We start from the raw sequence: 14,650 nt of genomic DNA, 5'->3' as shown, positions 1-14,650 counted from the left end.
TAAAAAATATCTAACTTTCCATATGAGGTGATGAAAGGACTGAGGAGAGACTGGAAGGTAGAAAAAACATCTCCTGGATATGGATTATCACATCTGACAACATGGAATGGATGCACAAGTGCTTATTTCTTTACCACAATCTTACAGGAAGAACTTTGCCATTTAAAATTAGGTATTTTCTTTCTATTATGCATGAATATTCTAATATTTAATTTTAACATTTTCTCACTTGGCAATTCTTCCCCCAGTGGTGGGGGATTAAACCCACAGCCTAATATCTGCTCCAAGAAGGCAATTTTTTTTTCCTTAATTTACCATATTATACATGATTTAATTTGTGTGTGTAGTGTGCTGGGGACAGAACCGTTAAAGAACCAACAATTTTCTCTTAGAGTAAAGCAAGATCCACACTAGGATCACAGAAGATTATCTGCTTTTTAAAAAGTAAGTCTTTGCTATATTTTATATATATATATACACACACACACACATATAATCTTTCTTTTTGTGAATACCTTTTACATAAAAGCTATATTCCAAGATAATTTGGTTTTACCTACTAGGGAACTATAAATGGCCTGTTTAAAAAAAAAAAAAAAGATGACTGATGCCCTAAAACTTATACTAAAGTCTTCATATTTAAAATTCTACTACTATTTAGAAAATTACCCAGCTTATTTCTGCTCTAAATGAGATAAATTAGCTGAGTTTTGTGTAAATCTAACAAAGTCAATGCTAAAATTGTTACCTGCCTAGTACCTCAGCTTAGTCGCTAGTTGCTTTGAAACAAGATTTCTCAGCCGGCACTCTAGGTGATTCTTGATGGTGAGTGTTGTTCCATGTGCTAGAGAATGCTTAGCAGTATTCTGCTCCTCTACTCACTAGATGCCAGTAGCATCTGGAGGCAAAATCAACTGTGATTGAGAACCACTGCTTTACGGTCTCATACTTTAATCATTATTTCCATGTTTTGGGGATGGGGGTACCACTGCAAATAAAGGAAAAATTTTTGATCAAATGCAGTTTTTCATAGTTACACTGATGCCTCCACAGTTATCAAGCTGCAGGGCTACATACAGTTATATACCATCTTATTTGGTTGACAGGTCCACCAAATCCTAAAATATTCAAAACAAGTTTAACTAAAGTATTCCATATTGTAACTTGTTTAGAACTTTGGAACTCCAAAAAAAAGTTAAATATGTGTAGTTATAAAATTTATATAATGGGGCTGGGATTGTGGCTCAGTGGTAGAGCGCTCGCCTAGCACACGCGGGACCCGGGTTCAATCCTCAGCACCACATAAAAATAAAGGTATGTGTTGTGTCCATCTACACCTAAAAAATAAATAAATATTTTTTTTAAAAATAAAAAATAAAAAAATAAAATTTATATAAATAGTTTAATAATTACCAGTGCAGGCAGGATTGTGATATATATATATATATGAAATATCATAAGAAATACTTAACAATTACAAAATCATATCTTTTGGGCATTATAACTTTTTATTTTCTTTTTTGAGACAGACTTGAACTCCTGGGCTCAAGGGATCCTCCTGCCTCAGCCTCCCCAGTAGCTTGGACTACAGGTCCATGTCCTAGTTCAGGTGTTGAAACTATTTTAAAGACATTTTCTCGGGCTGGGGATGTGGCTCAAGCGGTAGCGAGCTCGCCTGGCATGCGTACAGCCCGGGTTCGATCCTCAGCACCACATACAAAGATGTTGTGTATGCCGAAAACTAAAAAATATATATTAAAAAAATTCTCTCTCTCACTCACTCGCTCTCTTTAAAAAAAAAAAAAAAAAAAGACATTTTCTCTCATATTTAACCCCTCTTTATTTAAGGATAGAAGAATATGGGGTTTGGTCTTAGGTTGCACTGGGATTTCTCTTAATATTGTGAAAATCTAAGAATAGACCCCCAAAATAGTTGGAAGTTATTTTGTGCAACTAAATATTTAATTTTTAATTTAAAATGGACCATTGAAATTTTCCTATAAATCAGTTAAGGGATATATTTTAAATTTAAATTCTTTAAAGAGAGAGAGAGAGAGAGAGGAGAGAAAGAATTTTAATATTTATTTTTTTTAGTTTTCGGCGGACACAACATCTTTGTTTGTATGTGGTGCTGAGGATCGAACCCGGGCCGCACGCATGCCAGGCGAGCGCGCTACCACTTGAGCCACATGCCCAGCCCCTAAATTTAAATTCTTAATAGGCATATACCCTGTTAAGTGAAAAGAACATATAATGAACAGAGCAGCATTATTGATGATAGCCCCAAACCAGAAATAATCCAAATTTCCATCAATAATAGAATTAATAAATAAATTATAGTACATGCATATAATAGGGTATTATTAGTTTCATAGGAAAACTAATAATACTAATTTCTCTTTATGAATACCTTTTATATATATAAACCTATATTCCAAGATAATTTGGTTTTACTGCTACCTACTAGAAAACTATAAATAGCCTGTTTAAAAAAAAAAGGATGACTGGTGCACTAAAACTTATACTAAAGTCTTTTTTATTTAAAACTCTACTATTATTATTAGTTTATTATTTATTTACTATTATTAATTTCATAGGAAACTAATAACAAAATCAGATACAAAAGAATACATGCTGCATTTATACAGTACATTTATATAGAGTACATGTTGCTTATATAAATTTACAAAAGAGATTGAGGATATACTCAACAGTGGAGCATAAGCTTAGCTGGGTCCCCAGCACCAAAATCAAAAAACAAAAAAAACTTCCATAAACCAGGCAAAACCACTTTATGATGATACGGGATATGAAAACCGTTTGGAAGAGCAATAACTTGGAAAGGACATGAGAGGCTCTGGAACTTTAATAATGTGTTTCTAGTTGGACACAGTGGCGCACACTTATAGTCTGATCTACAGGGGAGGCTTGAGTCCAATAACTGGAGGCCAACCTGGGCAACATAGTGAGATCTCACAAACATTTGTTTCTTGGGCTGGAGTTGTGGCTCAGTGATACAGCACTTGCCTGACAAGTGTGAGGCACTAGATTCGATTCTTAGCATCAATATAAATAAGTAAATTAATTAATTAAAGGTTCATCGACAACTAAATATATTTTTTAAAAATCTGTTTCTTATTATAGATGCTGATTATATAGAGAAAATTCACTAGACTGCACATTTATGATGCCTCTACTTTTCTGTGTGTACTGTGATTAAAATTTCACTTAAAAAAAAAACATATATCAATACACACACACAGAGTGTGAAACATGTGACTCCAACTCAGGTTCCTTATCATCCAATTTAGCTTGCAACAGAAGCTGGTATTATCAGTTTCTTATAAAACTAGTAAGTTTCTTACAGTTATTTTATGATATACAGGATAATCCTCAAATATATTCACTCTCCCATAAAACAAACAGTTGCACACTCTACACTGTCTGTGCCTTTTTTTTTCATGAACACTTTAGAGATCTTTTCCATAGCAATATACAGTGTCTTCATTAATTTTTTCAGCTATGCAATATTTATCCTATTGTTTGAATATAAGCTGTTTTTAAACTTTTAGAGTTAACTTTGATTTATATAACTTTGTATATTTTTTTATTTTTTTTATTTTTATTTTTAAAGAGAGAGAGAGAGAAAGAGAGAGAGAGAGAGAGAGAGAGAGAGAGAGAATTTTTCAATATTTATTATTATTTTTAGTTATCGGCAGACACAACATCTTTGTTGGTATGTGGTGTTGAGGATCGAACCCGGGCCGCACGCATGCCAGACGAGCTCGCTACTGTTTGAGCCACATCCCCAGTCCCTGTATATTTTTTTAAATGGGGGGATGCTAGGGATGTAGCTCATTGGTGGAGTGCTTGCCTATCGTGAGCAATGCCCTGAGTTCAATCCTTAGCACCATAAACAAAACAAAACAACAGAGAAAAATGTGGGGCTCCCTACAATGAAGAACTTTCAGGAAAGGTAATTTCAAACTCCAGATCTCATAGTATATTAATACAGAAAAGTCCCCGGTCATTCCAGTCATTTTTCCAAGGTAAACATAGATTTATCCATTCAATCAAGATCAGAAACATTCCTCTCCAGCAAAAACAAAACAAAAATCCAAAATTACCACATATTTCAGTGTTCATAAGTCATTGATATTACTTCAAATACATTAAAATGACACATTCAAAAGGGTGAAAAACTTTCACAAGGTCCTAGTTATAAGTCTTCTCATTTTGTAGGTCACACAGTGTAAGTAAAAAATTATGCTCCACTGAATCCCAAAAAAGGAATACAAATTCCAAAGCTGAAAATTATAAATGTTACATTTTGCACTAGCATTAATAACAAAAGGAATCAGAGAGACATTGTACATCTTTGTTTAACCCTCTGATACCACATGCACAGTAAACATCAAGAAATTAGGCTAGAAGCCATTTTTTCCCTCTCTCTTCTACCCTTACAATCTGTTCTTGTCACACACTCATTGGTTTATCAAAAAAAAAAAAAAAAAAAAAAAACAACAAAACTGACAAGGCAACCAGCCACCCCAAGCTTAGAAGAAAAAGCACCCCATCCGCAAAAAAAAGTTTACTTATCAAAATGTTTTATAATTAAGGAAAAAATATGTAGTCCAATCATCCAAATTTTGTTTTATTAGTCATTCTGGGCTAGTATGTAATTAGTATATATTCTGACCAAGATTAAGTTTTCAAAATATACTGCAAATTCTAAGGTGAGTCAAAGACCATTGTTTGCCAATCTTTATCAGTTTCCAATGCTAGTGACTAATTCTTTCAATAGGCAATTCTTTAGATAGCTCAATAATAAAAGAAAATAAGGATTAGCAAATTCCTTTGAAATAAATCCTAAGGCATTTCTGATGTGTCTCCCTTATCTGAACAGTCTTTAGGTAAATCTTGTGGGCTTAGAGACTTATCACAATGCTGCGAAAATTACAGAATAACTTAATTCCATAAAACCAAAGAAATTCTATTTTTAAAGTTGTATGTACTACATAAACTACATACATTGAATGTACATTTCAAAGTAATTAGTCTTTTAAATGATATTTTTAAAAGGAAAAGGGGAATGTCTTATTACCTGAAACTGTCTTTAGGATAAAAAGAAGTGGCTAGAAACACAATCTTTAGGCCTAAAACAGAGTCAATAAAATCTGACAGGCAAAGAAACCTTACATTTCCTTCCTTCCCCCACCAAAGCAAAAATGTACAAAGCACTCAAACCTGTAGCCCAAATAACAGTTTATTATCAAAACCTCAAAAAAGCAAAGGAAATTCTATAAGAGAAATGTTTATAAGTATTTTTAATACACAACTGCTACATAAATAAACAGATTAACTAAAACAAGCAACTGATGTCTTCACTGATTCTATTAAGCACTTTAGAGTTTGCATTAACCATGAAAATTTATACTAGTCTTTGCACATGATTCAACTCTAGACACAGAACTCATTGAGATATATTAACGTCCAAAACACTTCTTTCACCACATAAGCTTTGAATAGGCTTAAAATAAGTACAGCCTGTGAACACTGTAGAATTTGCAGCTATGTTTTATTGTCTCTACCAAGTTCAACCATCCATAAAGAAAGAAATCAAAGTTCCAATAAACACATCACACCTGCAAGACTTAGGTATGCTGCAAGTCCAATATTTGCATTTTTTTTTCATCCCAAATCTGCACAAATGAAAGAATGCCAAATCATAGCACCGGACCTCTAAATCTTGTCTTAATCCAAAATGATCTGTATTTTCACTCTGACGTGTCTGTGTTCTACCATTTGTTGAGTTCCTAATATGAATACACACCAGGAACTATGCTAGGAGATCGCAAACATTTATTTCAAGTCCTCAAAACAAATTTCATTCTGCTGATGAGAAACTGAAGTCAGAAAAGTCAAGGTGATATGTTCAATGCCATAAAGCCTGTAAATGGTGTAGGTCGAATTGAAAGCTAGTTTTACCTGGCTCCAAAGAACCATCTCCTTTTAGCTAATGACACTAACTGCAACACCAGTTTGCCTCTATCAAGGCTAATTCATGTGATAACCATCTAAAATGATGACAATAGCTACCTAAAACAGTAGCACAAGATCAAGGAGTTACCAATGAAGAGATGTAGTTACCTACTTCCGAATAACTAGTTCAAAAGGACATGATTCAAAATAGAAGACCATTCACTTCTTTTTTTGGGGAGTGAGGGGAGTCTCTCAACTGACTTTTTAAAACAAGGGAAATGAAACTCAAGAGTATATTCACATTTTTGGTAAAATTATCTACAATCCTGGAGAAAAGTGCGACTTTTTTTTTTTTTTAACAATTCACATTATAGTTTACTTTGACAGACTTCAGCCACTCAAAAATAAAATCACATCAGTAGCATTATTAACCAACTTTCTTTTCCCTGCAGACTTAAAAAGTATTTTCTTACCACACCACAAGAGTACTTCCCATACTTAGAGCAGAAATGGAAACAGCTCTGGGTGTCGAATCAGATCTTGAGGCCACAGTCACAAAGAGTAGGTGCTGTTTCCCTTGAGTAGGAGCTGCTGATCTGAAACCTCCTAAGGGAAGGGTGTCTGAAGAGGAGTATTGGAGAAACTGAAGCAAGCTGCTTGTATTAATGAGGACGAACTGCTGGCACCACTACTTCTTAAAAAGTATCTCACTGCTATGCAATTGTTTTCCAGCTTCCAAGCCCTGAAGCTGGCAAGGAGAGAATGCTGTTCTCACGGCCACATGCGTTATAGGATCAACTGCTATATGGGCATATGGTTTTTAACTAGGAAAATGATTGGTTAGAAAAGGGTCTACAAAACAACACCAAGGAACTACACATTCCCTGAGATTTGAATGGTCTGTCTGTATACTATGTTGACAAAGAAAAATAGTATATTTGCAACTTTGAAATGGTTTGGGTTTAGCATAGGCAAATAATTTCTGATAGTAAAACTTCAGGTGTGACATGAACAAAAAAAAATGTAACCTGTAATATAAGCCACTTCAAGCATCTACATTAGGTAATAAAAATGCAAATATGCAACCTCAGCATGTTTTCAAATTTCACAGGATATACTTCATAATTATTGAAATAAATGCTATTCTTCAGGTGTGTGTGGAACAGGTTTTATGCAAGATTCCTACCTCGCCTTCCAAAGTGCCTGTTAAAGCCATGAATTCCTTAGACTCTCAGAACCCCAAAATATGCAAAAAGAAATAAAAGAAAACATAAACAGATTCCTTAAAATGAAAAATACTGTCAAAATTATAAACTCCTAGAGAGCTGGGGACTGCTTATTTAACATCACTGCCCATCTTAACACTATCACAAGAATAAATGTCCCTTGATTGAAACATTATTAAAAGACAAAAGCTGAATACAGAGTAATTTAAGCAAAATAACTGATATTTACAATCTTATTGATAGAATGGTGCAAAGTTCATCCCTAGCTCTAGACTCCAAACATGAAGCCCAAATTCCTTAACTACAATTAAAATCCTCCCATTAAAACAAAATTTTAAATGGATGATTTTGACGGCACTATTACCTTTAATAAAGATATGAAATCATATTTAACAAAGTTGAAAAAAATTCTCATCATAGAACAGGTGCTTTATTATGGGTATGACAAAGCCTCCTTTTAAGAGATCAGATCTAATTTAGCCGACACATAAAGATTCCAGGCAGGCATTATAAACAGACTACTTCACTGTTGAAATCTGTTACATTTAGAAGGAGATGCCAGGAACATACAGTATCAATTGGTCACATTTAAACAAATTATTTTGACTCTAGTTTTAACTTTTTCTGAAAGACTCACATTCCCTTTTTAATGGGAAGACAGAGACATAATACCTAACTCACTATAACCAAAGAACAAAACACAAGGCTACATACATATGTTTGTTGTAGTTTACCACTCAGGGCCAAAGTAACTAATCCTTATAAAAAAAACAAAACACAAAACTCAAATTCCTTTCACTTTTGCATAATGTGGATCATAATCTGAGATCCCAGGAACAGCTTCAAGATGACTATAGTCACATAAAAAATTATGTGTTTATTTCACTGAGAAAGGGGCCCTAAAGGTTTCCATGACCCCAAAGAAAGGTTAGGAACCATGGAAAGAAACATTTCCAGAATTGCTGAAACTTAGCAGTGAACATTTTAAGCAAAATTATACTAAAGACAGTGTCTATCCAAATACATGTGCACAGTGGAGACACAATTAACTAAGCTACCTGGGAGTGCTCTCAATTAGTGCAGTGCACCACTCACAGAACAGCCCCACTTGTACATCACTTGCCTTCAGCACCGACACCACACATCCCGGCAACAGCACCTTTCCTTCCCTAAACATGTACATGTTGTCAACAAAGCATGTGCTAGTTGCCATTCCCAGAACAATACCGGCCTGGTCATCCTCTGGAAAAACAGAGATCTTCATCCCAAAATATCACCCGACTTTTATACTACACTACACCTTGACCATAGATGTTAAACATTACAACAAAAAGGATAAAATTCCCACGGCACCATATGTATCTAATGAACTGGGGGAAAAGCATCACTCAGGTGTTGCTGCGGGTCCGCAGGAGATATACACAAGGAAAATACCATAATAATGATGCTTGAACACTGGGACAATCTGAGGACAATCAAAGACCGACAAACGCAAGAACATCCTGTAACAAGATTGTGGAAAGCACCCTCCTCCAAAGGCGAAGGCACATTCCTTTGATTGGCACAAGCCATTCTCACAATGGATCCGCGATGACAGGGGCTGCTCTGCAATCAGGAAGTGTGCGTTTGTATGTGTGTGGGGGTGGGTAGGTGGGATTCTCTAGATGTGATCAAAGAGTGGTCCACTTCAAAAAAGAGTACACAGGATCTTAAATCCTTAAGACAGACTTCAAGGTGAGGGAGGGGCAGTTATTATTTGTACAGAAGGCATCCCTCGACAATGAACATGTTACGTGGAGAAGTAACGGGGGTGTCACTACCTTTGGTGTCTCCGATCTGGGACTCTTCAGCAGAGCCTGATTGGCGGGGAGGAGGAGGTGGGGGTGGAGAAAGGTCTTCATTACCCACTGGGGTGAGAGTGGGGCTGCTGGTGGCGGGTGTACATCAGATGCATGTTGTCCCCTGGTGGCACAATACTCCTGGGGGCTGGAGGTTTGGGCGCAGCCACAGGGCGGGGAAGGCAGTGAGTGCAAGCTACCAGCTGCAGGGCAGGAGAACACTCGCAAGAGAACCGGTGCAAACCTCCCCTCTGCCCGCTAACCCATGCCACCCCAGCCTCCCCTCAGGCCTCAGGGCAAGCGGACTCGTTGCAATACTGCAACCAAGCCCAGGTCCGTGAAAGAGGGAGCGAAAGGGCAAGAGCGGGACGCCCCCGGCCCAAGCTCGGTGCCAGAGGAGCGCAGCGCAGGGGCCTCCCCGCCGGATGGGGGCTGCTCCGGCCTAGTGCACGCAGCTGCCTCGGCGCAGCGTTAGCCGGTCCCCAGAGCCCGGCCCGGCGCGGCGGGCGGCGGAGAGGAAGGTCTGCTGCCGGGGGCGCCGCCGCGGCGGTGGCGAGTGCGCGGGGGAAGGGGCCCCTACTCACCCGGGCCGGCCGCCTCCGCCTCCGCCGCCTCGACCGCTGCCTCGGCGGTCCATCCCTGCGGCGGGGGGCCTGTAGCCGCGGCGCTCGAGTAACCACCGCCGGCGGGGCCGGCCCCTCCCCCCTGACCAACGTATGCGCTCAGGGCCGCTCCTCAGACCCGGCCTCGGCTGCCGCCGCCGCCGCCGCCGCAGCGCTACGTGGCCGCCGCTCCGACGTCTCGCGACTCCCTTCCGAGCGCGCGAGGGCGAGCGGGGCCGGCGGGGCGGGCGGCGCGCGGGGCGGGCGACAGAGGAGGGGGTGTGCGTGTGTGGATGTGTGTGTGCGAGAGGGGGGGCAGGGAGGGAGGCGAGAGAGCGCGCGCGCGTGCCCGAGGCCCCTGCGCTCGCCGGCCCCCCCGCCCGGCAGGGATCCCGATACCTCCCTCCGCTCGCCCCCCCCTCCCCCGGCATCTCGGCTGCGGGGAGCGGCGGCGCGCATGCGCAGCCCTTGGGCCGGCCCTGGCGCACCTTTTCTCCCTCCTGCCACATTGTGAGCGCTCAGCGGCGCAGATAACCGCCGACTATCCGCTCCACCCCCGCCCTTGCCCACTCCGCCCACTCCCGAGCGCCCAGGTAAAGGCGTGGGCTGCGCATGCGTGCTGGCCCCCGTGGGTCGGGGGGCGTGGTTGCTGAAAGGAAGCCGAAATGCAGAGTAGGAGGGAGTTGTGTGCTGGCAGTGTGCGATTCCACGAAATTGGGATTAGGGAAAGGTAAAGTGAAAATAGGGGCAAAAATAGAAAAGTGGGCCGAGTGGAAGTAAAAGCGCTTATAGAATAAAAATTTAAAACTTGATTGCTGGCCGCATTACTGGAGGGCAGTTAGTGACAGGACAGAAATTACAAGATACGAGCAGTAGTGATCGTTCATGAGATGACTGGGTTGGTTAATAAAAACTGAAGCAACTTAAAGATTGCCAGGGTGGTCAGAAAAAACAGGTTTAGAACTGCATTAGTCCTATAGTCAGGAATAGGGAAAGCTGTGTGTGCCAGAGACCCAGAGATGCTGCAAGAAAGGAAATCTCCATTGTAAGTATTACAGCATTATGACTAATTAGCTATTAATCATTAATATAATTAATGATGCTATTAGCTAACAAGGTAGCGTTTATCCAAGTTCAGAGCCAAGAGAGAGTGTCCATAATTGAAAGTGTATAGGGTACAGGGAGAGGAAATGATTTGGCAAGCTGAAGGTCCAAGTTAGAAAAGACCAAGGCAATAACCCTGAGGTCAGGATGACCCTCTCCCACCATAAATCAAACTTCCCAGAAGTTGTCCAGTCATGTCTTAATTGAAACTCCTTGCGTTATTAAAAGCACACAACTAATGTTATTGCGTTAAAGCTGACCTCAGTAACACGTAAACATTTTCAGTACAGGTACAGCTACTTTTCTTCAAAACAGAACACCCCAAAAAAAATCCTGCAGGGAGTAAAATGACCTGAGTCCAGACAAAGTCAAGGAAGAGATTGAAACTTTACAAATAAAGGGGTCCAAGAGCTGACTCCATCCTTGGCCCTTTCCAAAAACAGATGCTTGGCTTTTATTACACTTGAACTCCAGACTCCAGGGATCATACTTTTGGCAACTTTTGGTCATTTTCTTCAGTAGTGAGTATTTTACTGGATTAACACTAAAAATTATATTTCATCAGATAGCTAAAAAAATCATCAGGCAGAACAGGAGGAATTAAGTGTAAGTAATAAAAGGAGAGATTCTAATGCAATGTAAGAAAGAAATTGGTGCCTGTGGGGGTTGGTGAACCCAGAATGTTTGAGATGTCTATTTGGACACTTGATCCATTGCCCCCCTCCCCCGCCACCAAGATCAGAGTATCCTGCTTGGAAGAGGGTCATGCAGAGTGATGGCCAAAGAACAAAGTGACCTTCCAAGTGCTATGACTCTCTGAAGGACTGCTAGTTATTGCAATAGTAATAATATTACTTTGCATTTGAAGAGTGCTTCGTGGCTTTTGCAGGGAGGTTATGCCTATCATTTCATCAGATCTCCTAATAACCCTGCAAGTCGGAGAGGACAATAATTTCCAATGAAGGAAGTTCAGGCCAGGAATGTTTTAATGGCTCAGCCAAAGTCATCCAACCTAGTAAACAAAGGAGCCAGACCAGGGTTTCCTGATTCCCAATGGGCTGGTCTTTCAGAGGGTCTGATAAAATTGCTACATCTTTTGGAATGAAAATAAGTGTTCTTAACAAATAGTAAAAATAATTCTAACATTCAAATCTACTTCTGCATCTTCTTTATTTAATTTTTACCCCTTCCTTCCCTCTCTCTTGCCCCTGTGAAACTTTGGGAGGCTTTGGGCCTCAGGGCTATCTAGCAAGGTCCCTTTTTAGAGATTCCAGTTCCTCTGTTCTCTAGCTCTTTTCCATCCACCCACCACAGGGAGAGGGCTGCCAACAGTGTTACCAATTCAACACATCGGAGGAAGAGGGCTAGTTCCAGGGCCTCCCTTGATCAGCTAGCTGTTGACACTGTAGCTTGACATTAATCAACATTTAGCACTCACATCTGACCTTATTGGAAGATCAGGCTTCTGTCATTTTGGTATCCTGGCCTTGGATAGTTCTTCACTAACTTTTTTTTCACTAAGACAGTGGGTAGAAACGAGCAGACCCCATTTTTTAACTAAAAACATTGCATTGAAAAGTTCTGTACACTTTGAGATTCCTTAAAATGTTCATACATGTAATTTCAACAGTAGCAGAGATATCTGGCTCCTATAAAGTGAACTGGTTAGACTGATATGAGCTCCCTGCTCATTGCATTTCCTCATTGCTAAGTTTCCAGGGCTGTATCCTCAGTGGAACATAGTTCTTACCACCTGTACTTATATAAGGACAGTACCTCTGACTTTGTTTGCCTATCGACTGATACACCCCATTCTACAATACCAACTTGGAGTCAGAGTCCTGGTCATGACCTTTGCTCAATCATTTCACCTTTTAGGCTTTGTAAAAAGAGGGGACTATATGATCCTCTAGATCTGATACCTAGGATTTTACTCTAGAGAATGACTGTGTTCATTCATATATCGCAATTCTATTCTTGCCTAAGAATCACTATTCAATTCTTACCCCTAAGCCCTTCCCTACAGTAAACAGTCGCTTTTATAGAATAGATAAAGCTTTCCTAGAGTCCCCCTTTTTACTCACTTTTTTCTCATTTCTCTAAGCGATAATGTCCAGAGACAGCTCAGAAAGCTGAACTTTCTTGTCTTTTCAGCCATAAGGTTTGTATGTGGACGTGTACACTAACACAGTGTATGTGTATACCCATTCTTGAAGGGCCATGGCCATGTGTACCTTCACTCTGTTCCCTCACACCTCCCACTAGCCCCACTTGAATTTTAGTGAAAAGTTAAATTCCAGGATGGTCTAGAAGAAACAAAGAGAATCCACTAAAAATGCAGGATATAGTAATGTAGCTGTAGAGATAAGGAGGCTGTTGGAAAAGCCAGTGTCATGTAGGTGGAAAGTTTGGTTTTAGCTGTAGTTTCCTTCCACCTTTATAATACCCCCTTCTCCTGACAGCTGGCATAGCAGGGTAGTCTGGGACCATACCCTGCAGCTGTATTCCCTGTGCATCTGTTTCTCTCTTTGAAACATCTCAGACTTCGTATTTTAATTACTCTGTATCCTTATAATCAAAGTATATTTTATAATTTTTTGAAAACCATATTTATGCTGGTACAGTGATATACACCTGTAATCCCAGCAACTCAGGAGGCTGAGGCTGGAGGATTGCAAGTTCAAGGCCAGCCTCAGTAACTTTGCAAGATCCTGTCTCAAATTTTTTTTTTTTTTTAAAGGTGGGATGGGGTGAGATGGAGAGTTGGAGATGTAGCTCAGTGGTAAAATTCCCTGGGGTTCAATCTTTAGTTACTCACCCTCCCCCCACCGCAACCCCCACACAAAATGTGACAATCTTTACAAGTTTTTCTCCTGAGTTATTTAATTTAACCCTTCCCTCAACCCTGTAAGGTAGGAAGGACAGAAAATGTTGGTTTTTTTTCAGCAGCCAATAAAAATGAAGCCCTGAGCCTTGGGGTGCAGACCTGTTATAGAGCATTTGCTTAGCATGCCCCAGGCCCTGGGTTCCATCCCTACAGGGGCTGGGGGGAAGTCTGATCTTAAAGGTCAGTGGCCAGAACCAAAACCTTGCTTTCTGGGTCCAAGTCCAGGACTTCTCTGTGACACTATACTTCAGCCCTTTGCTGGATACCATACAAAGCAAATTAAACAGATGTGGTCTCTGACCTCTGAAAGTTTGGATTCAAATGGACAACCCTTTTGCTGGCAAACATAAAAGGACAAAGTGATTTACAGTTGAATCACACATGCCAATAAACAAATTAGCTAAATAGATAAGGCAAGGCATGTTCACCTAGTCTACTGATGTTCTTGTAATTCCAGGGGAGTAGAAAGGACAGTGTTAATGAGACTCAGGTTTGGGGCCAGTCCCATTTTGCCTGCTTGCTTTTTTGCATATGGAAAAATGTTTGTAACTGCACTGTGAATTTACTTCCTTGTCTTTAATGTTGTATGAACCTCCCTGAGCATCTACCAAATGTAAGGGATCACAAGGTGAATCAAAGGCCATTAAGAAATCATCTCTGCCCTCCAGCAACATCTTCAGCCATTTCCTGAATTTAAATCTCTGTGAGGAAAGCGTCAGTTACCCTGCACTACCATGGATTCCACTGAGATAATGGACTCAATACCCATCCTGTCTTTAGCAGGCTTGCAAGTCATCCTTACTCATGCCAGATAGCCAGTTAGGTGGACTTTTGAATTTGGGAGACATTAGTCCCATCGTAGAGAAATGAGGCCACTATCACCCCACCTGTAATACCTTAGTTTCCTGGATATCTAAGCAAAAGCAGAAAGGAACCCTGGGGTTAGCAGAGCTGGGACCTGAGGGAAAGAACATCTTCCTATCTTTAAGTAAACTGCTGGCAGCCCAGTTC

The 14,650-nt window shown here is 40.2% G+C and overlaps 1 protein-coding gene across 2 annotated transcripts in view; it reads right to left on the bottom strand.

Moving 5' to 3' along the window:
• Znf652 (zinc finger protein 652) overlaps positions 1 to 9,926 on the bottom strand; it is a 76,030-nt gene extending 66,104 nt beyond the window's left edge. The window contains exon 1 of one of the 2 annotated variants that reach the window (XM_026386750.2): positions 9,631 to 9,926. The gene's annotated coding sequence lies outside the window, so the exon portion shown is untranslated. The remainder of the gene's footprint in view (positions 1 to 9,630) is intronic. The other variant, XM_026386751.2, reaches the window with a different exon arrangement.
• Positions 9,927 to 14,650: the final 4,724 nt, after the last annotated feature.

This window comes from Urocitellus parryii, chromosome 7 (assembly GCF_045843805.1).
Source record: "Urocitellus parryii isolate mUroPar1 chromosome 7, mUroPar1.hap1, whole genome shotgun sequence".
NCBI classification, from domain to species: Eukaryota; Metazoa; Chordata; class Mammalia; order Rodentia; family Sciuridae; genus Urocitellus; species Urocitellus parryii.
The sequence above is the reverse complement of the archived record's forward strand: the minus strand, read 5'-3'. Positions and strand labels throughout refer to the sequence as shown.